General features: G+C 35.8%; 1 long non-coding RNA gene across 1 annotated transcript in view; it reads right to left on the bottom strand.

The window, feature by feature from the left end:
* The window catches only part of LOC102164049, a 58997-nt gene continuing 53604 nt past the window's right edge, over window positions 22212–27604 (bottom strand). Inside the window, exons 3-4 of the long non-coding RNA XR_002336719.1 lie at window positions 27399–27440; window positions 22212–24958 (exon numbers count right to left, since the gene is read on the bottom strand). This is a non-coding gene — a long non-coding RNA (uncharacterized LOC102164049). The remainder of the gene's footprint in view (window positions 24959–27398; window positions 27441–27604) is intronic.

The following is a 27604-nucleotide window of genomic DNA, read 5'->3' as shown; positions in this document are numbered from 1 at the left end:
GTTAACCGCTGAGCCATGATGGGAACGCCTTAAATATTTATTTAAATAACTAATTCATAAAACAAGATGTATCACCTCACGTCTTTCAGGATGGCTGTCATCGAAAAAAACATAAATAACAAATGTTGGCAAGAGTGTGGAGAAAAGAGAAGCTTTGCGCACTGTTGGTGGGAATGTAAATTGGTGCAGCTATGGTGGAAGACAACATGGAGGTTTCTCAATAAACTAAAGATAGAACTGTCATATGACACAGAAATTCCACTCCTGAGTATATACCTAAAAACAAATCAAAGCACTAATTTGAAAAGTTATATGCACTCCAATGTTTACAGCAGTGTTATTTATAATTGCCAAGATACAGAAGCAACCTAAGTGTCCAGCAGCAGATAAATGGATAAAGAATGGGGTGCATATATGCAGTGGAATACTACCCATCATAAAAAAGAGTGAGGTTTTGCCATTTGCAGCAACATGGATGGACTTGGAGGTTATTTTACTAAGGAAATTAAGGCAGACGAAGACTAATCCTGCATGATATCACTTATGTGTAAGATCTAAAAAATAAAATAAATCATTGGACGTAACAAAAAAAAACTCACGGATAATAGAGAACAAACTAGTGGTTCCAAGTGGGGAGGGGGCAGAGGGAGGGACGATACAGGGGTAGTGGACTAAGAGGTGAAAACTACTATGTATAAAATAAATAAGCTGTAAGGATATATTGCCCAATACAGGGAATAGAGCCAATAATTTGTAATAACAATAAATGAAATATAAACTTTAAAATTTGTGAATCACTGTATTGTTCACCCAGAACTGTATAATATTGTACATCGACTATACCTCAATTTAAAAAAATAAAAATATACAAAACCGTATGAATCACAATTTGAAGGTAAGGCCAGAGTAGTTAGAGAGACACTTAGAAATATTAAGCAGTTGGAGAAAACATGGACAACTCTGAGAGGGGAGGACTGACTAGTAAGATTAGAGTATTTAGCCAAATAATTACTGAGTGAAGTTCAAGGTAAGCCAAGTAATGTAGGTGAAGAAGTATTGCTTGAGTTCTAAGGAAATAGACACAAAAGAGAGGAGACACCTTGAAAGACAGCCAGGCTGGATAATAATATTCATATTCATTCATACTTGATCTGATGGGAAAATATATGCTTGAAAAAATATTCAGACAAGGGATGAGAAGATATATAATATTTCTTTGAATGTTCTATGATTTTTGCAGATCCAGAATTTGTTCTTTAGCTCTGTCTAACCAAGGGGCTTCCCAAAGCAAAACTAGCCATTTCAATAGGAAATACAAAAGTCTGACACCACCAGGGAAAGAGTAAAATATGTCTTTTTATCTAGCAAAATCGCTTGCTCTGTATGTGGCAGAGAAAAACAAAAATGAACCCAGGTTAAACTGCTGAAAACTAAGCTGAGCCCTTCTCAAAGTATGTGGGTAAAAGGGTAAGAAAAAGCAAATAAAGCATAGCTTCTACTACAGAGAAAGAAAGAGTAGAAAGAAATGCTACTCAAGGTTGGACATATTCAAACGATGAAAGGAGGAAGATGTCCAGGACCTCGAGACATTATAAAGAGATCCCGGTCACAAGGAGGCTTTTTTCCTTTTTTTGTGCTATGCCCAAACACAGGAAAGAAAGAGATCTCCAGATCTGGGAACTGGGCCACCACTAGTGCAAATTTCCACACATTGCTAAAAGGCACATATGCCTCAAATGCCACTTTCTGAGTGAGGAGACAGCATGAATAAATGGATGACAGTCCTGGCACCAGCTACAGAAGAGACATCCACTGCCCAGCCTTCAGAGTGGGTTATCTGCCCGAGTCTCTCAGAAGGTGACTAACTCACAAGGTCAGTTTCATTTTTAGAATGTATTTTATTTTATTATTGACTTTAATAAGAAATGTGAACTTTGATATATATTCAAGTTTTATATTCATATGTTGGTAAGGGGATTCAATTTTTGGATGGTAATTTTGTTTTGAACTCCATAGTGGGGGGGGGGTCCTTAAATTCAAATATAGAGAATGTGTGACTGACTACTATTAGGCTTCTAATAGCTCTCATTTAATCTCATCTATATTTCATCCGCTGCAATTAAGTTTCATCTCGTAATCTCTAGTGAGGTACTTTGAAGGTAGTGGTCATGGCTAATTTGTGTTGCAAAACTGACTGGAAGGAAATATTCAGTTTAGGGTTTAGCAAAGCCTTTGAGGTCCTTTAATTAATGACTTGTTCTAAACCAGTGCTTCTCTAACTTTAATGTACATAAGAATTACCTGGGGATTCTATGAAACTATAGACTAAGCAGTTCTGGGCTGGGTCTGAAATTATGCATTTCTAACAGGCCCCAGCTGATGTTGATGCTTCAAGTCTCAAATTTTAAGGTTCTTTCTAACTAATTTCAAAACCCTCTGGGGGCAGAACTAACTTCCTGCCAGTGAATCCAGGAGTAACGTGGAAACCAGGTTGATACTAGGTGAGTGAGGTGATGAACTTGGGAACGGGGGTAACCTGATCCGTCACCCCTGCCCTCCACAAAAGTGAACAGCTATAATCAGGGCTGATCAAAGAATCAGTTGTTGAACCTAACCAGAGAAAAAAATCTGAGGAGAATTATGGAAGAATATTTATTTCCCATTCTTCATATCTCTATGAAAGAGGAGCAAATTCCTTCTTCAGAACCCAAGGAATAAAGGCATAAGAACACATCCGGCCCTACCCCACTTTCTCCTTCTCCCTAAGGACAGAAGAGTAATGCATTTGTTTAATTGGCCAAGGGCACTCCCAGTTTTCCTGTGGGGCTACCTAACCTGCAGGATGCTTACTTTTCTCCGGTCCTGCAAAGGATAAGCTTCTCTGGTCAGGAAGGCCATCTCTGTTCAGCTCTGCCAGCATTGGGTGGGTCAGTCTGTTTAACCCTGAGGTGAAGCATTTCAGAGCTAAGCGGCCATATTCTTCTTAAGCCACATTGACCAAACAGCTTCATCAGTGATTCAGATGTCATTTTCTCTCTAGTGTCTCTGTTTTGTTTCTGGGTGAGTTCCAAACTTAGAAGGAGGGGAAGATAGACTAAATGTGTTCTCCAAGGGCTATCTGAAGGACCAATGGGAAGTACAATGTTTGTGAAATGCCTCTTGATTTGTGCTTAGGACTGGTTCTCTCTCCTGACTCTACCTGCTTCTAGGCTAAGTTATAAGACCAGAATTAAGGAGGAAGAAATAAAAGACCAGACTGCTCACTCCTGATCTTGAAGATTATTAGAAGATTGGTAGTGGTAATGTGATGAGTTCTCTCTAAGCAATTATCGCTTTATCCATCAGGTCCTAAGCCTAGCAAAATGCAAACTTTTAATTCAGAAACATTTGTACCAGGGAACCTGGGCACATAGAACAAGTGACCTGTTGCCTGTGAACTAGCACAGGGAAAGGCATGGATTCACTGGAGAACCTTGGCTTTCACATCAATGAACCTTGGGTTTTCACATCAATTTCACATCAATTGATGAAAGCCATCAGTTGATTGGCTTTCAATCAATTGAGGTTGCTGAGATATTACCCAGATAAGAAATGAGAACATTTGGGAGAAGAAGTTAGTTAAGACAGAGATAATTCTCTACCCCACACCCAACCTATGTGCAGTTGAGTAGGCAGTTGATGATAAAATAATTCATCATTTTAAAAAGTAAAAAGAAGGTGCTGAACACATAAGTAAAAGTTACCAGGCTTAAGATTGGAGAAAAGAAGCCTATGAGTGTGAGGACTGTAAGATGAAAGACAAATGGACAGAACCGTAGATCAAGGAGTTAGTGTTGCACAGCCCATTAAATCTCCACAAACCTCTCCAAAACAGTGGTTCTTTGTCCAGTCATCATCCCAGACCAGCTCCTTACAGCAGAAGACAGCACAGAGGACTTCCATGAATCTGAGATACTCTCAATGAGGACAAAGACATAGCTATCCCATGTCATATATGGCTACTGTCACAGGGGCGGGGGTGGGGTGGGAGGAAGACAAAGGAGAACACAATCTAAGGCTCATTTACATAAAGAGAATTATTTAAACTAGCACTGGTGGGGAGTTAAACTATGAACAGACAATTTTAACAGGGAAAAAACTGTGAGGTTGTTTCTGAAACATTTCCTCACCAGTGGCATAAGGTTCTTAAGCAGTATCAGATCAGCTATAGAAAAAATGTGTTTTCTAAATTGACCAAAGAAAAACCACACTGAGAATGGAGGTGGAAAAAGACACAGAGGATAAACTGGGCAATTAAATCTCAAACTAAAGATATTTGAGGAATGGACAGCAAAGAAAATGGAAAGGAGGCAATTATGAAAGGTAAGAATTACTATAAGCTGGAGTTGCCATTGTGGCTCAGTGGAAAGGAATCTGACTGGCATCAGTGAGGACACAGGTTCGATCCCTGGCCTCCCTCAGTGGGATGAGGATCCGGCCTTGCAGTGAGTTGTAGTGTAGGTCACAGATGTGGCTTGGATCTGGCATTGCTGTGGTTGTGGTGTAGGCCAAGGGCTATAGCTCCAATTCAGCCCCTACCCTGGGATCCTCCATATGCTGCAGGTGCGGCCCTCAAAAAAAAAAAAAAAAAAAACCTAAAAGCTAAAAGGAAACATGATCTTAAAGAGCATTTTGCCAGGGCCGTTTGGAATTAGCAGATGCAAACTATTCTATATAGAATAGATAAACAACAAGGTCCTACTGCATAGCACAGGGAACTTTATTCACTAGCTGGTAACAAACCATAATGGAAAGAATATGAAAAAGAATATATGTGTATATAACTATTGCACAGCAGAAACTAACATTGTAAATCAACTATATTTCAATCAAATAAATTTTTAAAAAACTGCTTTTGCAAGCTGCACACATGCACTCAAAATTTATATCTTTATGATATTGTTGTGAAAGTCAGTATGTGAATGATACGGAAAAAGTTGTAAGAGAATTCACAGAGGAGAGGTTAGCAATAATGTGAGGAAGACAATCTGGTCTCAGAATTCTTATCAGCAGTACTGTGTGGTACAAGACAATGAAATCAGGCCTTCCACATTCTCAGGGAAAAGTATTTTCTAACTAGAATTGAAAACTCTGATGGATCAATAATATCTAAGTCAGGCCAAAGCCACTACAAAATTCCTGAACTCAGAAATTTATTTCTGGCACATCCCTTCTTAGGAAATTGGTTGAGTACATGCCTCAGAAGAAATGAGGAAAGTCAAGAAAAGATCCTGAGATCAAATCAACAGTGAATTCAAACTTGGATATCAGTGAAAGAAAATACTAGAATAACAGTTGAAGCAGGAAGAGAATTCTCTAGAGGGTGGTCATGGGCATGGAGCAAATGGTATGCATCAGAATTGACAGCATAAATGAAAATTTGAAAAAAAAAACAGATTATATAATAAAAACATAGGTAAAAGGAAATGGTTAATTAACTACGAAATAGTTATATTAACGTTTAATCAATTAATTTGTAAGATAAATAATGCACACTATAATTAATAATTTGTATAATGTTATTAAGAAAAGATACAGAACTGAGGGTTAAAATATAAAGCAAATTAAAATATTGCACCTTTTGAGGAATTAAAGGCATCTGTGTTAGTCGGGAGACCAGTAGTCAGTTGGAGAGAAGCACACGCCAAAGTAGGAGTCAGCCTGCAAGGATTTTTGCAGGTGAGTGATTATGTGAGAACATGAGGAAGAATCTGGAAGGCTAGAAGAGCTTTTGCAGGAAGGGCAATAGAAGTTGAGTCTGAGTGAAGAGTGGGAAGAAAGGGAGGAGGGAGCATCCTAGAGTGTGGAGCAGTCTAAGGGAGCTATGTGGTAAGGTTTTGAGCCAGTTGCAGCCTGCAGCCACAAGCAGAGTCCCGTGTGGCCCAGGACTGCGTTAGCGACCCTCCCCTGCTAAGTCATTGGTTAGGACCAGCCCCTGGAGGTCTGGCCAGGGAGCACCTGCTGCACCAAGGCCAACTTCAGAGCAGACCTGCTGGGTCCCCGGTTACTATGCTCCCTGCAGTTGAATGTTGAGGAGGCTCATCTCATGACTACCTCACATGTAAGGAAAAATGACGATCCTAGAAATATTCTATTTTAACAAGTGATCATGACATTGTGCTCAAAGAATCATCATACCACCTGGCTTTGAAGTGAAAAAATACAGCATAGTCATAATCAATACTCTCCAGTTGTTTTCAACTATAAGATCCATCTCCACAGAACTTACAAAAGTTAATGTGGTTACAGAATAGCTGTTGTCTTACAGAGGCAAACAAAATATTACAAATGTCAGAAGTACTGCAGAAGAGGGGAAGAGGAATAAGTGAAGGAATAGGGCATTTATAGCCTCATCTAACAAAATGAGAAGTTAAGGCTTAACGTATGTCATTGAGAAAAGAAATATGGCTCCAATGTTTTATTTACCTTAATACTTTTTTCAACTGAAAAATTAAGCTGCACAGTACGAGTGTATTGGTAGGAAAAGGAATGAATTGGTGCATGGAGGGGGCCAGGGAAGTCACATAAATTAGCTAAATCTTCATCTATCAGAGCACAGAGTAGTGATGTTAGACCACTATCTAGTATTATGATGTATATCTTGGACCTGAAAACAAACAGCTATTTTTAATTTATCAACTCTGGCAAGTAAGCCTAAAAGTTAGGAAGATTTATTTGGTTTAAGAAAATTTTGCACTTAGCTATATAATTTTCTGTACTTTAGATGCATTTACCTATATGAATCTTATTTTTTTAAATTATGGCAAAATTAAATCGTAACTCCAGTATACAGACATAACCATTTTTATAGTTGTTGAATTTTTATGTCTTAAAATTGCATAATTGACCTTATAAGTTACATGTTATCTTGAAAATTTTTTTACTTAATAGCAATTATAATTATTATAGCAAATAAAATTGTTCACCCTTATCCTTATGTATTCTTTAAAATTATGATTTTGACTGCTTTCATGTACCATGTCATAATAATTTGCATGAATTTTTCCATATATATATAAACTCTAATACTTAGGTTGTCTCCATTTCCATTTTTAATGTTCCCAAAAAATACTATAAAGAAATTCCCTTGTGTGTGAATTTTCACATATTTAAAAAAGTCCCTGTGACATAGTCTAGTAAATGGTTTACTATATCAAAATTATAGACATTTTCATTTTAAGATAGATAAATCTAATAATTAAGATAGATAAGACAGAAAAATTTTCCTTCAAATGTATTTATCACATATTTCCTCCATTCTCAATAACAGTGTATGAAACTGCCTGCTTCCTATTTGTTGCTAACATTATTTTTCCTTTTGGTCTTTTCCACTGAAACTCATCCTTATTTTACTTGCATCCCTTTCTGTTTGTTTGCAAGTGAAGTTCAGTATTTTCCATTGGTTTATTGTCTCTCTTACATGTTAAGTATTGTCAAGTTATATTTCTTATTCTGTTTTTCTATTGAAGTGCCTTTTTTCCTGTGTTTAAATATGTAGACATTTTAAACTTATGTGTGGCCAAGTCTATCAAGTTTTTCGTTATGTTTCTTTCTCTCTCTCTCTCTTTGTCCCAGTGCATTTACAAAGCTGAGCCATATTTTATAGGTATGTTTCCTCATCAGAGGTGCATCCTCACCCAGTTAGCTGTGCAGAGGGAATAGGCAGCAGGGACACATCACTGCTGTTTTTCTCAAGGTGAATGTGCAGAGCTGCAGGACTCTGCCCCTGGCCCCACCATCATGCAGTTCACCCAAACCAGCTTCTCTGGACACTCACAGTGATAATTCCTAGGAAATGGGTTCCTGACTGTCAATCCCAAGGCATTGCTGTTCTAAAGACACTTATCAAGGTTCCCTAAGTAGTTTCTATAGATGTTAGCACATACCTTCTATTTCCTCCCATACTTGTCTTCTCCTTTTAGTAAGTGTTCACATCCTGCTATGGATATTATGCCGTCTGGTCAAACATCCCTTTCCCTTTTGCATTCAGGTGATTTAGGAACCTCTTTGCCAAAGGTGGGTTTTGAACTTTGAAAAGATGAAACAGGCTGAAAATATAACACAATCAAAACAAAAACAAAAAAAAAAAACTTTAAAGAAAAAAAATTCAGTGAGAATAGAGTGATAAATATGCACCTGAGAATGGAAAGAAAAAGTTATGAAAATTGTAGATTTATAAAAATGGCTGTCCTGAACTTTATCTTATAAGAACTTAAAAATAATTATATTTAATCCTTCTGATACAAATAGAAATGCAGTTGCTCATATCTTGCAAATTTAAGAGTTTATTCAAGCATAGTGAAGTCTCCTTTTTTACGGAGAGGGGAGAGAAAAAGATTATGATAGGATTCAGAATGACTATAAGTCCTCCCTCCACTGCTTTCTATTTATTTTATTTTGGAAAAATGAGATCCCCTTCTTGGCAGCCCTGTGTGGCTCTAAGCAGAGAACTTCAATTGTGTCTTTTCTTTTCATCATTACCAAATCTACATCAAATACTAGCTATTCGCTAGTGACTCAGATTTTTTCAGAAGAATCATGGAAGAACATCGCATCATCTCTGATGTGTAGGAACAATTGATATTACACATATCTCTGCCCTATGGTTTAGGTGATGCTTATAGAAATAGAACGTTTCCAATATGGAAACGATTGTCTAGAAAATGAGAATGTCTACAGTGGTCACTGTCTACAAGGGCTGATTGTGAGGGAATGAATTTTCAAGAGTAGGGACTTCAGAATCATACATACCCACCTGAGTAGAAAGCTTACTTAGTTTATTCCCAGTACAATGGAGGCTCTGGATATTGATATGAGAATTAGTGCAGCAAGATGGCTTGGAGAAAAAGTTGAAATATTATTCTTAAAGAGGATGTTCCTCTGGCCTGGCTCAAGGGAAGAAGTTGGTGCCTACGGATGGGAGTAACCAATCTGGTTCTCTCTCAGTACCACCTGGTCTGAGACCTGGGACAAGTTATGTAACTTCTCTGAATGCTGTACTCCTCATCTTTAAGTTAGAAATAATACCACCTGATCCTAATAATACCTATCTTGTAGTGTGGTGCTAGAATCGGAAGCAATGCATATGGTCATTTGCATTTCACAAAAGCCCAATATATGGTAGCATTTGTTTCTAATGTGATCATCGGCATTCTTATTGTTCATTTTGTATTTGTGGGTCTTGAATATTCCATAAATGCTGTCCTAAACTATTTTCACTTTCCACATGGCAAATATAAAAACTGTCCTCATTTTCAGAGTCGTTTTTAGTTGTGGTTTTTTTCTCTTTCTTTTTTCTTTTTTAAGAAGAAAGCAATGCTACACTGATTCATTATAATTCTCTGTGAAACATTATCTGAAATTGCTTTTTCAAGGAACATTCAGTCTGCACATCTTTTTTCTGTTATTACATTTAAACAAGAGATATACCTATGCTAAAACAATCATATTTCTAGAAGTTTGATCCTAAGTAAATTTTCTGAAAAACTGATATTAAGTAAAAACACACTACTTTAAAAATGAAGAGATGAGCCAGTACTCAGTGTGGCCAGAATACCAAGTGAAGTTTATCCCCTCTGGCCAGACTTCTCCTTCAAGTACACCGTGCTTTCTGTAAAATCTCTTTAGATAAAAAAAAAAGGCGTCCTTGAGAAAATTCTTTTTCTTTCATGTTTTATCTTTAATGTCATCAGCCGTCTTTCTGGGGGTTTGCTCTCCCTCTTTGACGAAGGTGCTATAAAACAGTGCTGGTTGTGAAAACGCTGCTATGCCTCTTGTTGCCCTGGCCAAACTTGGCTGCCCTATGGCAGACCTCAGGGGTGCCAGCTGAATTTCTCTAGAGCTACAATCGAAACCTTCGTGCAACCTGGGATGCCAGTGAGGCTCCGCTGGCTTGGCCTTACTTTGCTTTGTTCATTCCAAGAGGATGGTGTCATGAGGAATTAAGACCAACCAACCAGTCTCTTTGTAGTATCTTTAAACTCACACCTCCCCCCACCCATCTTACTTCCTGGCTCCTGCTCTCACTTGGTCTAGAGTGAGAATCATCCTTTGTGCCTAATGCAAAAACTGATACTAAGAGTAATGAGTATTTACTGTATGTCCAAGACTTTTACAGATATCTTACATGTATAACTCATATAATCCTCAGAACAGGAGTTCCCATTGTGGCGCAGTGGTTAATGAATCCGACTAGGAACCATGAGGTTGTGGGTTCGATCCCTGGCCTTGCTCAATGCGTTAAGGATCCGGCGTTGCTGTGAGCTGTGGTGTAGCTTGCAGACGTGGCTCGGATCCCGAGTTGCTGTGGCTCTGGCGTAGGCTGGCGGCTACAGTTCCGATTTGACCCCTAGCCTGGGAGCCTCCATATGCTGCAGGAGCAGCCCAAGAAATGGCAAAGACAAAAAATAAATTAAAAAATAATCCTCAGAACAGCCTTTTAATAGAAGTATTAGTATTTGTCCCCATTTTACAGATGAGGAAACTAAAGGGCAGAAACATTAACTTGTTCAATGTTAAATAATGATTAAAAGGGTCCTGACATAGTAGGTATAAAAAAAAACCAATGATCTTATTATATACTTATGAGAGATGCTTAGGTGTATACATGATCATTTCTGTGTTCTGTGCATTTTAAGCCCCAAAGTAGCTGCTGAAAACCTCAGTAAATCAAAGTGCATACTCATTTTTGGTGGCAAAAAGCAAAATGCTGGATAAATCAAATATTATCTCTTTCTCCCCAGTACTGTGCCCCTGAAATTCTGATGAACATACTAGGCAGTTGGAATCATGTTAGGATAGAGGTTCCACTTCACATGGTCTGTGGTGATTCCTGAGATTATGCATTTCAGACAAGCTCAAGATGCTGCCACTGGCATTCCACAGACTACACTTTGAGTAGTAATCCTTAGTATGTCTTTCAGTCCCACTTAAATGAATGCTTGACTCTGTTTTAATAAAATTCTTGTGTTACAATAGGAAAGAATGTCAGTTTAGTTATTGCATAAGTCACTTCATTTTGACCAAGTATACATTTCCTTAAAAATTGAGTACATCTAATCCCAGCCGTCCATCTCACAAATTCACAATATGTACTCCAATTTAAGCTATGAGATTAAAAATGGCACTAAGAAAATATATGATTGCCACTGTAGGTACAAGTGAGATGCCCAGTGAAAATCTGAAAGTCTGTACCATGAGAAATAAAGTTAGCATTATGAATTTTCTGAGTGCATAAACGTGCATACCAAAAAATTACATCTATAGTCCACAAAACTGCATGGACCCATTTATTAAATAAACACCTTCACTGCCTATTTAAGTCTTTCTTTTTATTTCTAGAAAAAATTTATCTGCACAGGTTAAAAACAACAATGTCCACTATCTTAAATCACTAAAGCACACACCAAAAAATCAAAGTCATTGTTTTGTGACAATTAACATACACAAATAAGAAGTAAGTATTGATCAAAACTTAGGAATAAATATCTGGACTGATACAACATCCATTGTTGACAGAATTTCTCTTCAATTTAAATGTTTTTCTTGTCTCTAAAACAATTTTAAAAGTGGTAACTTTATATTGGATTGCTTGTATCTGATATTAGAAAATAACTATTTTTCTTGTACCCTTCTCAAATCCTAGTCTAGTTCTGCTACCTAAGTCCTATTACTTGAACAAAGTTGTCTTCACATTTGCCTAAAATTGCCTACCTTCAAATTAGCCTTTACAACAATTTCATGGATATTTTAGTCCAAATGTTGCATTTCCTCTGAACCATCCAGATTGCCCATATCAAATTCCAATCAGCAGTACTGGGGTTTATATGGTCACAAGTATGGGACTGAGGAAACAGGAGGAAGATAAAGAATGTCAGTTGTGCCATAGTTTTCATAATTAGCCACTTTTGTGGAAAGAATCACTGTCTCACAAAGCTACCAGAAATTAGTTTTGCACAGTGGCCCCTTCCTGCACCTGTACTGTCAGCATCTTGGGCTCAGCTGGAGAGCCAAGGGCACTCTGCACTTTGGAGCACTGTCAGAAACCAGCCACACCTGCAGCCTGAGGAGTGATGAGCAGAGAAATAGGGATCACTGGTGTCACAATTCACCTTGATACCATGATCATTGAATACTCAATTCAAGAGCATACACAAAATACACGGTAAATTCCACTGAACTATTCTCAAAGCTATACACTGAGCTACAGAGATTTAAAAACAAAGACTAAAATATCACTTAAAATTGTACTTGGGCTACAAAAGGAAATGTCAAATACACAGTTGGTGCAGTTGGTTTTCTCCTTTATTGAGATTAAGACTAATTGCACTGATCAAAGAATAGTGAATAATGTGTGGTTTTAGCAGTAATTTGAAAACTGGGCAGTGTGGTGAGTCTCCAGGAGGGGTCTGTAACAGGGTCCCTTTCCACATTGGATTCAGTTGGTCTACAATGGGCTTGAGGATTTGAATTTATCAAAGTTTCCTGTCTTGCTAATAATTCTGGACCCTAGACCACACCTGGAAAATTACTACATTTATGTGTTCTGTGAAAGTACATTCTCGTGATTGATTGGTTAATCTAACTCATTTTTAGTTTGCAAACAATGTGGGTTTTTTGCACTTTTGGAAATGCTTATTTTTCCTATGACTTCAACTACAAATCTTTCATGTAAAAATTTGTGATCATGTTATTCCAGATTTTTGCATATCATATTATTCATCTGAAATAAAAAGTTTAGATTTGTCTTCATTGTTAAAAATTTCAAAGAAAGTTAAAATTGAGCCTCTTTTCCTTTATACATCACATGTAGGTTTTAATAATTTATAATATGCTGGGGGGTTTTTTGTTTGTTTTGGGTTTTTTTGTTTTTTTTGTTTTTTTTTTTTTTTTGCTTTTTAGGGCTGCACTCAAGGCATATGGAGGTTCCCAGGCTAGGGGTCGAATCAGAACTACAACTGCTGGCCTACACCACAGACAGCAGCACAGGGTCCAAGCCACTTTTGCAACCTATACCACAGCTCTTGGCAGCTCCAGATCCTTAACGCACTGAGCAAGGCCAGGGATGGAACCTGAAACGTCATGGTTCCTAGTCAGATTCATTTCCACTGCACCACACCAGGAACTCCACAATATGCTGATTTTATAAGTCATTGTTCAACTAAGTGGTATACCATAAGGCAGAATACCAATTTAAGAAAATAAGAAGGGGGGATTCCAGGCTAATTGTGAGTGACCACTGTGGAGGATGAGACCGATAGCCTTCACTCCCAACTTGCTAGCTGAAAACAGAACCATGATTACCAATAAGAGATTTCTGTGAAGCCAACCAGTTTGGCCATGAGTACATCTGACATCCTAAGGCCTTACCCAAGGCCAAACTATCCACTTGTATCCTCTGCCTATGATACGTTTCCCTTCGAAAGAGCCTGTCTGTGAAAAGTGGAACTGTCAGATTTCAGCACACACGGAAAAGGAATCTGACAGATTGAAAATAGGATGAATGGAGCAGCAATTCTAGTTACAGATGACTACTGGCCATGTCATGGGCCAGTATTTACTCTGGTATGATTTTCTTCAAATTATCTGGTGGTGAGCATATCTCAGAAGATAAAATTGCAGGACTCAAACGTTTAATGACATGAGTCTGGTCTTCAGGATGGAGTTTCTGGTCCTGGGGATTTTGAAACGTCTCAATATCTGTATATCCCATTAAATAGTCAGAAACTTAAAGAACAAAAGAAATATTCGGCTCAATCTCAAGAAATAAATGTGTTCACATATTATAAAACAAACAAAACACAGTAAATGCTTTGTAAATCATATAAATTGTATCACAAAGCCCTAGGATCTGGACTCACAATTTAACCTCTGTCAGGTTTTGAACAGGTTCTAGTTTATTTACAGCTAAATTTTGGCAGAGTTGACAAATAAAAGTAGCCATTACTGGGAGCATAGTCAAAGAGATTTAGAATATATCGTAGAACATTGTCTTTTAGTTGTACCTCCTTTTTTAATCCACAGATTGCCTTATAATTTCTGCAGAATACTCAATATTATAAAGTCAATATGCAGAACTAGGTAGTGGTATAAATCAATTTGATAACATTGAATTTGCTTTGAATATACCTAAATTTGGGGGAACAGCATTAAACAAATGGACTCTTAAAAAATGAGAAAGAGGAAGCATTAAGGCTAATTTTGGCTGCACAAACTTAAATATATGAATAAAATATGTGGAAGAAGTCTGCATGGAAATTTATCTTTGATTCAACAGAGTAATTTGAAGCCCTTCCTTTAAAAGAGACTGTGGTTATTGTTTAATGGGTATAGATTTTCAGATATGTAGAATGAAAAAATTCTGGATATCTCTTTCACAACAATATGAAAATACTTAATCTACTGAACTTTATACTTAGAAATGATGATAAATTTTATGTTATGTGCTTTTAACCATGAAAAAAAAAAGAGACTGTAATTGAAGCATTAACATGCTAAGGTCTTGATATTTCTGGCACTTTTTGTATATTTTAATTTTATTTTTGAAATAATAGCAAAGCTGACATTAAATAATTAAACTATAGAAAAAATAATAAAATGCAAGTACAATTTTACCTCTACCCCAAATTTACAGATTTCCCCCATAAAACCCTATAACTGTTATTATACTTTTTCACTCAGTAGGTTATCTTGGAGTTGTATATTCATTTAGGCAACAAAAAATTGTTGAGTTTTGAGCACTTGCTGTGCAAAAGGCATGCTTCATCTGTATGGACATTCCAGACACATATAAAACAGACAGTCTCTACCTACACTGGGTTTACAAAACAAATTAAATTATTTTCTAATAAGGTAATTTTGATAAATATCTTCTTTTTAAATGCTGCCCAATATTTCATTGATGGATTTATTCTACTCTATTTAAACTGGCTCATTGCTATATACTTTGGAGAATTCAATTTTTATTGGAAATAATGCTGCAGGAAACATGTAAAAATATATTTAAGGACATATAAGAATCTGTTTCTGTAATAAATATATAGATATACAATTGGATACAAAGAAGTTTTGCATTTTAAATTTTAGAAGACTTTACTTTCATTATCTTATATAGAATTCCTGATCCCAGCGTCATCACACATCATACATAAACACATAATAGAGTCTCATAGCTCCATAGTTACCTGTTATCTTATTTATGACTGATTCAGTTTATATCTATATGTGAGGAAGAATACTTTAGTAGTAAGAAGTCATACTCTGTAGTCTTGCTTGTCATGGTGTGGTATTTGGACAGGCAGTATCAGCATCACTTGGGAGCTTGTTAGAAATAAATTCCTGAGCCCCAACCCAGACATACTGAATCATAATTTGCATTTTAACAAGATCCCTGGTTGATCCAAATGTACATTAAATTCCAAGAAGCACTAATTTAGGGTACCCACTCCTGAGTTTTCATCTTTTTACATTGCATAAATACTTGAATTGGTGAACATAGACAAATGAATACAGTCCCTTGGTATCCGTGGGGAATTAGTCTCAGAACTGCTGTGGGTACCAAAATCCATGGATGCTCCAAGTTCTTTATAAAAAATGGTGAAGTACAGCCAGTACCATTGGATATTGAGGACTGACTGTACATCTAACCAAGAGTTTCTACATCTGCATAATGTGGACAATAATATTATTCACTTAGTTTGGTTGTTAGGTAAATTTATTTTATTTTATTTTATTTTGAGAATTACAACTTTTTAAAATTTTTATTATTTATTTATTTATTTTTGCTTTTTAGGGCCTCACCCACAGCATATGGGGGTTCCAAGACTAGAGGTTAAATCGTAGCTATAGCTGACAGCCTCTGCCACAGCCAAAGCAACACAGGATGCAAACCGCATCTGCAACCTACACCACAGCTCACAGCAACACTGGATCCTTAACCCACTGAGCGAGGCCAGGGATTGGACCCGCAACTTCATGGTTCCTCATTGGATTCGTTTCCCATGTGCATGATGGGAACTTTGTTGTTAGGTAATTTTAATTAATTAATATAAAGTAGGGAGTAGAGCACTTGTCACATAGTGTCCAGTAAATCCAGTGAATTTATTTCTAACAAGCTCCCAAGTGATGCTGATACTGCCTGTCCTGGCTTTTATTAATAGTTTCAAATGCCATATTTATCATATTATTATTACCTGACAAAATGCCTGTTCTGATCATTAACTATTAAGAATAATAAAAATTTAAATTAGTGAAGTTTACAATACTTTTTCATTATGACAACTGGTTTGGACACTGATAGTAAAAAATCTTTCCTTCCAATATTATATATAGGTGAATTCAAAATTTCTTCACATCTAATGTAGTTTTAACTCTGTAATCCTGATATGTGTATTTTTTATATATAGCATACATACTTTGTTTTGGGGGTTTTTTTAAATGTTATTTTATTTTTTTTTTTTATTTTCCCAATACATTGTCATTTTTTTTCCTACTGTAGAGCAGGGTGACCCAGTTACACATACATGTATACATTCTATTTTCGCACATTCTCATGCTCCATCATAAGTGACTAGACATAGTTCCCAGTGCTACATAGCAAGATCTCATTGTTAATCCATTCCAAAGGCAATAGACTGCATCTGTTAACCCCAAGCTCCCAATCCATCCCATTCCCTTCCCCTCCCCCTTGGCAACCACAAGTCTGTTCTCCATGTCTATGAGTTTCTTTTCTGTGGAAAGGTTCATTTGTGCCTTATATTAGATTCCAGATATAAGTGCTATCATATTCGTCTTTCTCTTTCTGACTTACTTCACTCAGTGTGAGAGTCTCTAGTTCCATCCATGTCACTGCAAATGGCATTATTTTGTTCTTCTTTATGGCTGAGTAGTATTCTATTGTGTATATATACCACATCTACGTAATCCAATCATCTGTTGATGGACATTTGGCTATTGTCTTGGCTATTGTGAATAGTGTTGCAATGAACATGTGGGTACATGTGTCATTTCAAGGAAAAGTTTTCTCTGGATATATGCCCAAGAGTGGGACTGCTGGATCATATGGTAGTTCTATGTATAGTTTTCTAAGGTACCTCCATACTGTTCTCCATAGTGGTTGTACCAGCATACATTCCCACCAACAGTGCAGGAGGGTTCCCTTTTCTCCACACCCCCTCCAGCATTTCTTATTTGTGAACTTATTAATGATGGCCATTCTGACTGGTGTGAGGTGGTATCTCGTGGTAGTTTTGATTTGAGTTTCTCTAATAATCAGGGATGTTGAGCATTGTTTCAAGTGCTTGTTGGTCATCTGTCTATCTTCCTTGGAGAAATGTCTATTCAGGTCCTTTGCCCATTTTTCCATTGGGTTGTTTGCTTCTTTGCTATTGAGTTGTATAAGTTGTTTGTATATTCTAGAGATTAAGCCCTTGTCAGTTGCATCATTTGAAACTATTTTCTCCCATTCTGTAAGTGGTCTTTTTGTTTTCTTTTTGGTTTTCTTTGCTGTGCAAAAGCTTGTCAGTTTGATTAGATTCCATTGGTTTACCTTTGCTGTTATTTCTGTTGCTTTGGGAGACTGACCTGAGAAAACATTTGTAAGGTTGATGTCAGAGAATGTTTTGCTTATGTTCTCTTCCAGGAGTTCGATGTGTCTTGTAAACATCCTTATTTTGAAATTATTTTATTCTTTTTTATTTTTATTTTTTTTCTTTTTACGGCTGCACCCGCAACATAGGAAAGTTCCCAAGCTAAGGGTCAAATCAGAGCTACAGCTGCTGGCCTATACTACAGCCACAGCAACACCAGATCTGAGCCTTATCTGAGACTTATGCCACAGCTTTCCACAACGTCAGATCCTTACTCCACTAAATGAGGCCTGAGATCAAACACGCATCCCCATGGACACTATGTCATGTTCATTACCTGCTGAGCCACAACAGGAACTCCCGAAATTAATTGTTTTTATCATCATGGCTCTTCAAAAATATTGAAGGTAAATAAACATTAATCTAATTTGCCAGACAGCACATATGAGTCCTTCTAGCTTGTTAATATTTATGTATGTGTGTGTTTCCTGGGCTCTTTTCAAATGATTCAGGTCCAACCTTTAACACTCCACTAGAGAGACTATGGCATACTTTAATAAGTCTGTCTACGCTTTCTCTTTTTACGTGTATTTTATTTTATTTATTTATTTTTTTTAGCTCAGTTTCATTTCATTACTTTAGCTCAACTAAGTTTTTGTTTTATCAGTCTATTGAGACAGTAAAAACTGGATATGCATCTTTTTTTTCATTTACTAAACACTTTCAACACCTCTGGGTATACATGCACAAGAATGCTAAACTCTTATAGTTGTTAAATCATTCTGTTCACTCAATGCATGAAACATTTAATCTCTGGTCAACATTGGAGCCTAGAAGTTACTTCATTAATAAATGATAGGCATCTTAACTTTTTAGATTCAGGAAAGTTTTCTTTAAATTTCCATAAGCATTTCAGCATTGCTTTCTTCTTAAAGTTAATATATTTGTGTTAGCAAGTTGGAATTGCCTATGGAGAAAAAACAGACTGTAAATATTATTCCATAATAAAGGTAGGTTAGATAGATAAAATAGGAAACTACTAGAAAGAAATTTTTTTATTAAAATCTTCTTTAATCTACATATATTTTAGGTTTAATTATAATTTAAAATAATCTCGGGTATATCATTCTTATTGCTACTTTCTCACTTAAGGAAACTATGTGTGATTTCTATTTTTATTTTCTACCCTCCCCAGTTTTATGTATGCATGTATGTATGTATGAATGTATGTAGGTATGTGTGTATTCTTTTATTTGACAATTTGTTCTTAGACTTGTTATAATGAAGTTAATAAATCCACAAAGGCTGAGTCAGATTGATGAGGAAAAAAATTAAGATTATACAAATTACCATTATTGAGAATGAAAGAGGGGGAAAAAATTAAGATTACACAAATTACCATTACTGAGAATGAAAGAGGGGGCATTACTATAGATTACACTTTTAGAAAGATAATAGATGACTATTATAAACATGTTTGCCATTATATTTAACAACTTAGGTAAAAAAATACAATGATAAAAGTTCACTCAAGGAGAACCATAAAAACAAATAAGCCCAATACTTATTAAATAAGTTGAATTTTTGGTTACAATCTTACAGAAAAAAAAAACACTCAGATGATTTAAATGTTGCATTCTACCAAATTATCAAGGAGCAAATAATATTAGTTACATACTAACTTTTCCATAAAATAAAAGAGAAGGGTACATGTTGCAATCCATTTATGAGGCCAGCATAATCCTGATTCCAAAACTAAAGACATTAGAAGAAAAAGGAAAATTCACTATAGTATACCTTGTGAACATAGACTCAAAAATTTAACAAAATACTAGCAAATAAAATCAAGCAAAATAAAAGGAAGACGATCGATTATGAACAAGCGGGGTTATCTCAAAAACGCAACATTGGTTCAATATTTTTAAAAATAATCAATGAAAAATTAACTTTACAAACTGAATTTTAAAAAGCAAAAAAAAAAAAAAGAGGTCATCTCAATAGATTTAGGAAAATCGTTGGACAAAATTCAGCAATTCTTCATAACAAAAACTCCTGGTAAACAGGAATATAAGGGAAAATTCTTAACCAGGTAACTTCCACCAAAAAAAAATCTGCAGCTGAGACATATTTAATGGTAAAAGACTGAAAGATTTCCTGTTAAGATTAGGAACAAGGCATGGATGTTGTGTTAGAATTCTGCAAGTGACCCTCAGTGAGCCTATCCCTTGTGTGATCTCCTACCCTTGAGAGTGGACAGGGTCTGTGAATATGATGAGCGATCACTTCTGTGATGATGCTGTATTGTGTAGCAAAAAGTGATCTTGCAGATGTAAACTTCCTAGTCAGTTGACCTTAAGTTAGTCAAAAGGGAGAATATCCAGGTGGACTAATCACTGAGGTCTTTAAATCTAGAAATAGGAAATAGGTAATAACCTCGAACTCTACGTGTGAGAGGGATTCCACATCAATGAGCTTCCCTGTTGCTGACTTTGAAGCTGGCGGGAGCCACATGACAATGAGTGCAGGAGCCTGAAAGACCTGTGAGCAGCTCCTAGCTGATAGCCAAGAAGGAAATGGGGATTTTTCCTACAAGCTACATGGAAATGAATTCTGCCAATAACCTAAATGAGCTTGGAAGCAGATTATTCTCCAAAACCTCCAGAATATAACACATCCCTGCCGATAACCTGATTTCAGCTTGGACCTTGAGCAGAGACCCTATCAATGTCATGCTCGAACTTCTGATCTCAGAACTGTGAGTTAAAAATGAGAGTTGCTCTAAGACACCAAGTCTGTAGTAGTTTGTTATGCAGCAACATAAGATTAAAATAGATATCCACTCTTATATTCAGCATTGTAATCAATGGCCCTAGCAGTGCAATAATGCATTTCAAAAGAAAAACAAAATAATGTAGCCTGGACAAGGAAAATATAAGCATTGTTATTCTCACATGACATATACATTTTTAAAAAAAATTCCAAGGAATCTACAAAAGACCTACCAGATATGTGCATAGCAAAGTCACAAGATTTATGCTTAATAAACAAAAAGCAACTTGATTTTTATAAACTTGCAATGGGCATTTAAATTTTCAGATAGTGATTTCAATGGTTCCAATAAAATACCAAACATTAAAAAATAAGAAAAAGTCATAAACCTTTAAACTGAAAACTGCAAAATATTGCTAACAGTTAAGAAGACACAAATAAAAAAAATGGGAGATATGCTGTGTTCATAAATTGGAAGAGTCATTTTTGAATGTCCATTTTCTTAAACTATATTCCATACTTCCTCAATAAAGTTCTCATAGACTTTTTGTAGAAAAAAATAAGTTGATTTTTAAATTCCTGTGGAGGAAATTCCTGTTGTGGCTCAGCGGTAATGAGCCAGACTAGGATCCATGTGAATATGGCTTCAATTCCTGGCCTTGCTCAGTGGGTTAAGGATCCATTGTTGCTATGAGCTGTGGTGTAGGTCACAGACATGGCTCGGATCACACAATGCTGTGGCTGTGGCACAGGCCAGAAGCTGTAGCTGTGATACAACCCCTAGCCAGGGAACTCCTATAAGCCACATCTGTGGCCCTAAAAAGAAAAAAAAAATTCCTATGGAAAAGCAAAGAATCTAGAAAACCAACACAATTTTGAAAAAGAAAAAGTCTTTCCTATTTGAATTCCATACTTTAAATCTATAGTAATCAATACAGTGTGGTATTGGCTTAAAACTAGACATATAGATCAATGGAATAAAATAGCATCCAGAAATATATATCCAAATATAGATTGTGGGTACATTTTGACAAATATAATAAGACAGTTGGTAGAGATTATCTATTTAACAGTGATAGAAAAAGTGGATACCTGTAGGTTTGACTATGAACTCTGACCCTTATCTTGCTCCATATCCAAAAAGTAAACTTGAAATGGACTGTGGACCTAAATTTATGAGCTAATACTGTACGTTTTCTAGAAGAAAAAATAGGATATCTTTTTCGCTTTTTGTAAGACAGACTTCTTAGATATATCAAAAGCACAAACTTTAAAAAGTTGATAGATTAACTTTATAAAAATTAAAACTGCTCTTCAAAGGACATGATTTGAAATGAAAATACAAGCCACAGAATTCCTGAAGTATTTTCAAAACACATATTTTCCGCAATATGTAAAGAACTCAGAACCCAGCTATAAAAATACAACCGAATTTCGGAGTTCTTATGGCTCAGCGGGTTAAGAGCCCAACTAGTATCCAGAGGATGTGGGTTCAATCCCTAGCCTCACTCAGTGTTGCTGTGAGCTGTGGTGTAGGTCACAGATGTGGCTCAGATCCTGCATTGCTGTGGCTATAGTATAGGCTGGCAGCTACAACTCAGATTTGACCCCTAGCCTGGGAACTTCCATATGACACAGATGCGCCCCTAAAATAAATAGATGAATAAATAAATAAAGTAAATGTGAATGGACACTTCATTAAAGAATATATCCTGATCACTAATAAGAACAGAAAGAGATTAGCATCATCATTAGTCAATAGAAAAGTGCAGATTAAAACATTGTAAGATACCTTTAAATATCCACTGGAATGGCTAATATAAAAATGACCAATATCCTATTCTGACAAATATATAGCAAAAATTGATTTATCACACATTGTTGATAGTACCACCAAGTGGCATAGCTACTTGGCGGCAACTCTGGATCCTTAACCCACTGAGCGAGGCCAGGGATCGAACGCACAACCTAATGGTTCCTAGTCAGATTCGTTAACCACTGAGGCACGACAGAAACTCCCTATGACTCCTTTTATATGTCAATCTCCTAAAGGCAAAATTGTACTAACAAAACCACAAAAGACTGGTTTTCAGGTATTTGGGGCAGGAAGAGGCATTAAGTGCAAAAAGGCAGGAGAAAGAGTTTTGTGGTGATGAAACTGCTCCCTATATTATTAATTTTGGTGGTAACACAACTCTTCAAACTACTCTTAAAGAAAGTGATTTTTATTTATGTAAATAGTACCTCCGTAAATCTAACTTTTAATAACAAGTCCAGTCTATAAATCTTTGCATCAAAGATACTTAGGGATCTAGGATTGTCAAGCATTCATATTTCTGGACCCCCAAAAGATCTATTGAATGAGATTCTGACTTGGTTCCTGGAAAGCCACTCTAAAAATTACCTCCACACCCCAGCTCTTACATAAGTATCAGTCCATTGCTCTGAGTTTGGAGTTGCCTGCTGAGCTTGTTAAAGAAAATCGCTTCACCATGTCTCACTGGGACCAGATGTAGTCACTCTTTTATTAAGAAATACAGAACATTATTATATAATATGCTTCTTTATCAGCTTTTTGAGAACTGATCCATCGATTTTGATGTACCAAGTAATATCACAGACTTTTTTATATTGCATTGGCACAAACAATGGGACTGAATTTGGACTTAACTACTTTTAGGGATGTAGAAAAGTTCACTCTGTCAAAATCTTCATAAAGATCCACTCAAAGGCCTCATGGTGAAGAAAATAGAGCAGTTTATTCTGTTTAGGAGTCTCAGATGAATTGCGCACATCACACCTGTGCTCAGCAGTCTGCTGGTGACTTATCTGCTTGCAGGTGCAAAGCAAAGTGATAACTTTGATGTTAAGTTTATGCTACATACAGACTATGTCAAAGCTTTTTTCTCTATCTGGGTAATTCCTTTTCACAGTCTTTATATTATTTTTATACTAAAAATTAGGAATTGCTTTTTAGAGTATAGTGAATGAAGAGTCAAGTTATTTTGTGAATTTTAATATCCACATTATAGTTAATGTAGATGGGGCACTACAGATTAAAATATCTTGTCTAAAGGCATTGACTGGCATGCTTCAAGAAAGACAAAGATAAAAGGAGGCTCTGCTTTCAACTTAATGCAAATTCTAGTGGCAGAATGGAAAGCACAGTCTGTAGGCAACTAGCATTCTATCCTATAACCTCAAAACCTTTTGTTCAAGTAGAAAATACCAGATGCCAAAGTTGTAACAAGACTTTATTTTTTCAATGACCATGATATCATTAGAAAAATGGAGTTAGTTTTTCTTCTTTCAGTGCAGATCAACATCCCAAACTCCATGAGAGTAACAACATTAAGTGCTTAGGATTTTAAATTATAACCTGATTTCACTTATATGTGGAATGTAAAAAAGCCAAAACTCATAGAAGCAGAGAGTAGATTGGTGGTTGCCAGGAGCTGGGAAGTGGGGAAAATAGGGAGATGTTTATTAAAGGGGACCAAGTTTCACTTATACAAGATGAGTAAGTTGTGGAGATCTAGTGTTCAGAGTGGTGACATTAGTTAATTAACAATGTAATGAACACTTGAACTTTGCTGAGAAAGTAGACTTTTAAGTGTTATCACTACAAAAAACAAAGAAAATAACTATGTAAGGTGATGGATATGTTAATCAGCTAGATTGTGGTAATCATTTCACAACGTATATGTATATCAAAACATTGCACTGTGTTCCTTTAAAATAGATACAATTTTTTATTTGTCAGTTATATATCAAAGCTGTACCAGACTTATTTTAAATGCTTACATTCCATGCAACATTATCCAACATTAATTAAAAATATCATTTGAAATAATATTCAGCCAAACATTATATAATTTTATTCGTCCTGATGCTATGTGAGCAAATTTAGGCATTCTTATAAATTTTTTATTGTAACTTTAACCTGATTTAGTTTCATTTCATGACTTATTTTTGTAAACTTTATATAAGGTAACTGGACAGAGCTGCAAAACAAATAGATCAAGTTAATCTCAGGTAATTTTCCATTGTACAGGAATTGCATTTTGACCAAAACAGATGGGCATCCTGTTACAGTCTAACAAATGTCAGCCTTACTTGACAGGGGCAACATTCCACTTGATAAGAAGTCCGCATTTCTTCATGTTCCTAGCCTTCACTGTCTTTCACTTTTGTGCTTTGGGCATCACATAAGGTATAGAATTTAAGCCCATGTGCTTATGCTCTCTGCTTCACAACTCATGATTGCTGACAGTTGTGTGAACACCTGACTTAAAATAGCATCATCTTAATCACTTGCAGATAGATAAATAGCAGAGGCACAGACATGAATCTTCTAATACAATGTCACGCTTGAAGAAGTAGCATTTAGAGTTGCCCTTAGCAACCAAGCTAGTTTATTTTCCACCTTTCAGGAACCAGCTATTTATCTGCTAAAGTGGAAGTTTCCTATTTTTCAGGTGTCCTCCTCCTTTCAGTTCACATACTTTTTCTCATGTGCACGTGATCACTCACTAATTTCCATAAGGTTTATTTAGCATCAGACTCTGTGAAAAGAAAAACTTCAATCAATCATAATGTTTACTAATATTTCTCACTTTTTATTATTTTGCCATTGTTGTATTGTTACCAAAAATACTATGTTGCATTTATCAAACATATACAATGTTTGCAAGGTTAGATGGCTACTTTACAAATCTAATAATTGACAAAAAAAAACAAGTTCTGAAAAATTTTCAAGTAAACATGAGAGAAAAGTTTTGATTTCTTTTAAAAGTAATTGAATTTTGTTAAGCTGTGTATTCTGGGTTAAGCATTTATTTGCCTAATTACACTGAGTTATTACACTAATTTTTGCTCTGCTATCTTCTAAAACATTTGCAACAATAATAATACATTGTAGAAATAGATATATATACAAGCAAGAGAGCTTCAATTTGGGGATTATATTACAATCTTTCATCAGACAGCATTTTGTTAGGGCGCAAGACTTCCAGGAAGTGTTATCAGAGATTAATAATACCAGAAACTCAACATTGTTAAGCAGCCTTGGTCTTTATAGCAAATGACAGGACAGTTTTCTTATATCTTCCTTATCAATGCTGTATTTACAACTTCATTAATGAAAGATCCTGTACCTGTTTTCTTCTTGGTTGTTAAAATTTGTTGTTTAAGTCTTAGAAGTGCTAACAATAATTTCAATGATCTGTAATTAAATACCATCATGTTAATATTCTGTGAAGTTGGAGTCTTTTACATTCACTGAGCTTTCAGCTTGCACCCCCTGATTCATCTTATTTTTCCAAAATGTAACATTTGGAATAATCTCTCTAAACTTATTTTACAATAATTTCACTGCTATTTTTCTCTGAATTCAACAAATTCTAGTGGTAAGCATGATATTAGACATAAACTGGTGAATACAAAGTAATATGTGCATTACATTTCAATGTGCTATTTATTAACCAAACATTTAGACATCTGCTGCACCTCACTAATGCAGTTAAAACAGCACTGACAAAGACACTTCTCTTACATGTCTTTCTTCAAGGTCTCAATGTGAGATCACCTTGTAAGTGAAATTATCCTAAAAGAGGTTTCATTGGTTCCATTATCGCATGCAGAATATATTTTCTATCAAAGATTCAAATCATGTTCGAAGGTAAAATTATCTCCTGGGCCAGATTTTTCTTAATAGCTTATGTACATGTTGCCTGCTGCAAAGATTTTAGAGATAAAATGGGTTTATAGGGATGTATGAAATACCCCAGACCCTAAAATATCAATAGGTGCAGTATGGCATCTGACTGCCCAATACCTCACACAGAATGATTCAGTCAGTGGTGAGAATGAACATCTTTTACCAATAATGCATCACATTTTCACCTACAAGACAGAAGCCCTAGGTATTCGCAATTGTTTTAGACTCATTTGGGAACTAAATGCACATGACAATCCTGTAAGATTTCTTTTGAGGAGGAAGAAGAGAGGGTTCTTAATCCTGGAAGATCAGGATTAAAAATGTGAATGAAAACTAAAATTCAGTATCTAAACAATTACAATGTGCATTTATATGAAACATAATAAATAAAATGCATTCAAAACCATGATTTTATTGTGTTTTCATAATAAAGTTTTCTTCTGAGATTCTGAATTTACACATAAGTAAGTCATGTCCTGGTAGATTATGTAATTTTCCCCTGATTTACAGAGCTAGAAAGTGGAACGACCAATTTAGGCCCTAGTCGTTCTTACTTCAAAACCATAGGCTTATTTTTTATTTTATTTTTCTTTAAAAGTGATTTTTGGTAACATGACTCTCTGAGTGGGAAGAGCTCTAGGCAACTTTGTTGAAATAAAATTTTACATAAAAACCTCCCCAACCCAAAGTAGCTCTGCTTTCATTTGCTTATACACTGGGATTTTATGTAAAATTTTATCTTAATAAAGGATCTGTAGCTTAAAAAGTTTAAGAAGCACAGTATACATATATAAAAAATAACATACTCTTTGGGTATATTATTGCCATATATATGGCAATATATATATTTTTTGGCTGCACTCATGACATGTGGAAATTCCTCGGCCAGTGATCAAACCCATGCTGCAATTGTGACCTATGCCACAGCTCTGGCAATGCTGGATCCTTAACCTGTTGTGCCACACAGGAACTTCCTGAAAAAAAAATCTGTATTCAGATAATGTAAACAAATATTAACTGAGGGTATCCTTGATAATTTTCTATTTAGTATTTCCTTATTAATATTAGTGGAGTTGTTTTTGATCTAAGGAATAACATAGTAACATGGTACTTTTCATATGGCCGGATTACTCAGTTTAATAATAATTCAGATCTGAGATTTTGATTTTTGGTTGCATAGTAGTCAGCAGACTAATCACCTGATTTTCATTGTTGCCTTGAGTTATTGTCTTCTTTATTATTTTCCAAAGAGTAACAACAAAGTAGTGCCAAACGAAATAATTTACCTTGTGGTTCCATAAACATGAAGAAAGGCTGCATCTTTTCATCTGAAATAGATATACCAGTATGAGTTTATGATTAATTTTCCTTTTAAAACATCATTTCTATATCTGTCTAGTAAAAAGACAGTAACTTCATCTTCCATTACCCAAATCATGGTTTCTAAATCTCATTTCCAAAAAAAGAAACCAGTGCCCCATGTAGAAGTGGT

This window comes from Sus scrofa, chromosome 11 (assembly GCF_000003025.6).
Source record: "Sus scrofa isolate TJ Tabasco breed Duroc chromosome 11, Sscrofa11.1, whole genome shotgun sequence".
In the NCBI taxonomy this organism is placed as follows: Eukaryota; Metazoa; Chordata; class Mammalia; order Artiodactyla; family Suidae; genus Sus; species Sus scrofa.
The sequence above is the reverse complement of the archived record's forward strand: the minus strand, read 5'-3'. Positions and strand labels throughout refer to the sequence as shown.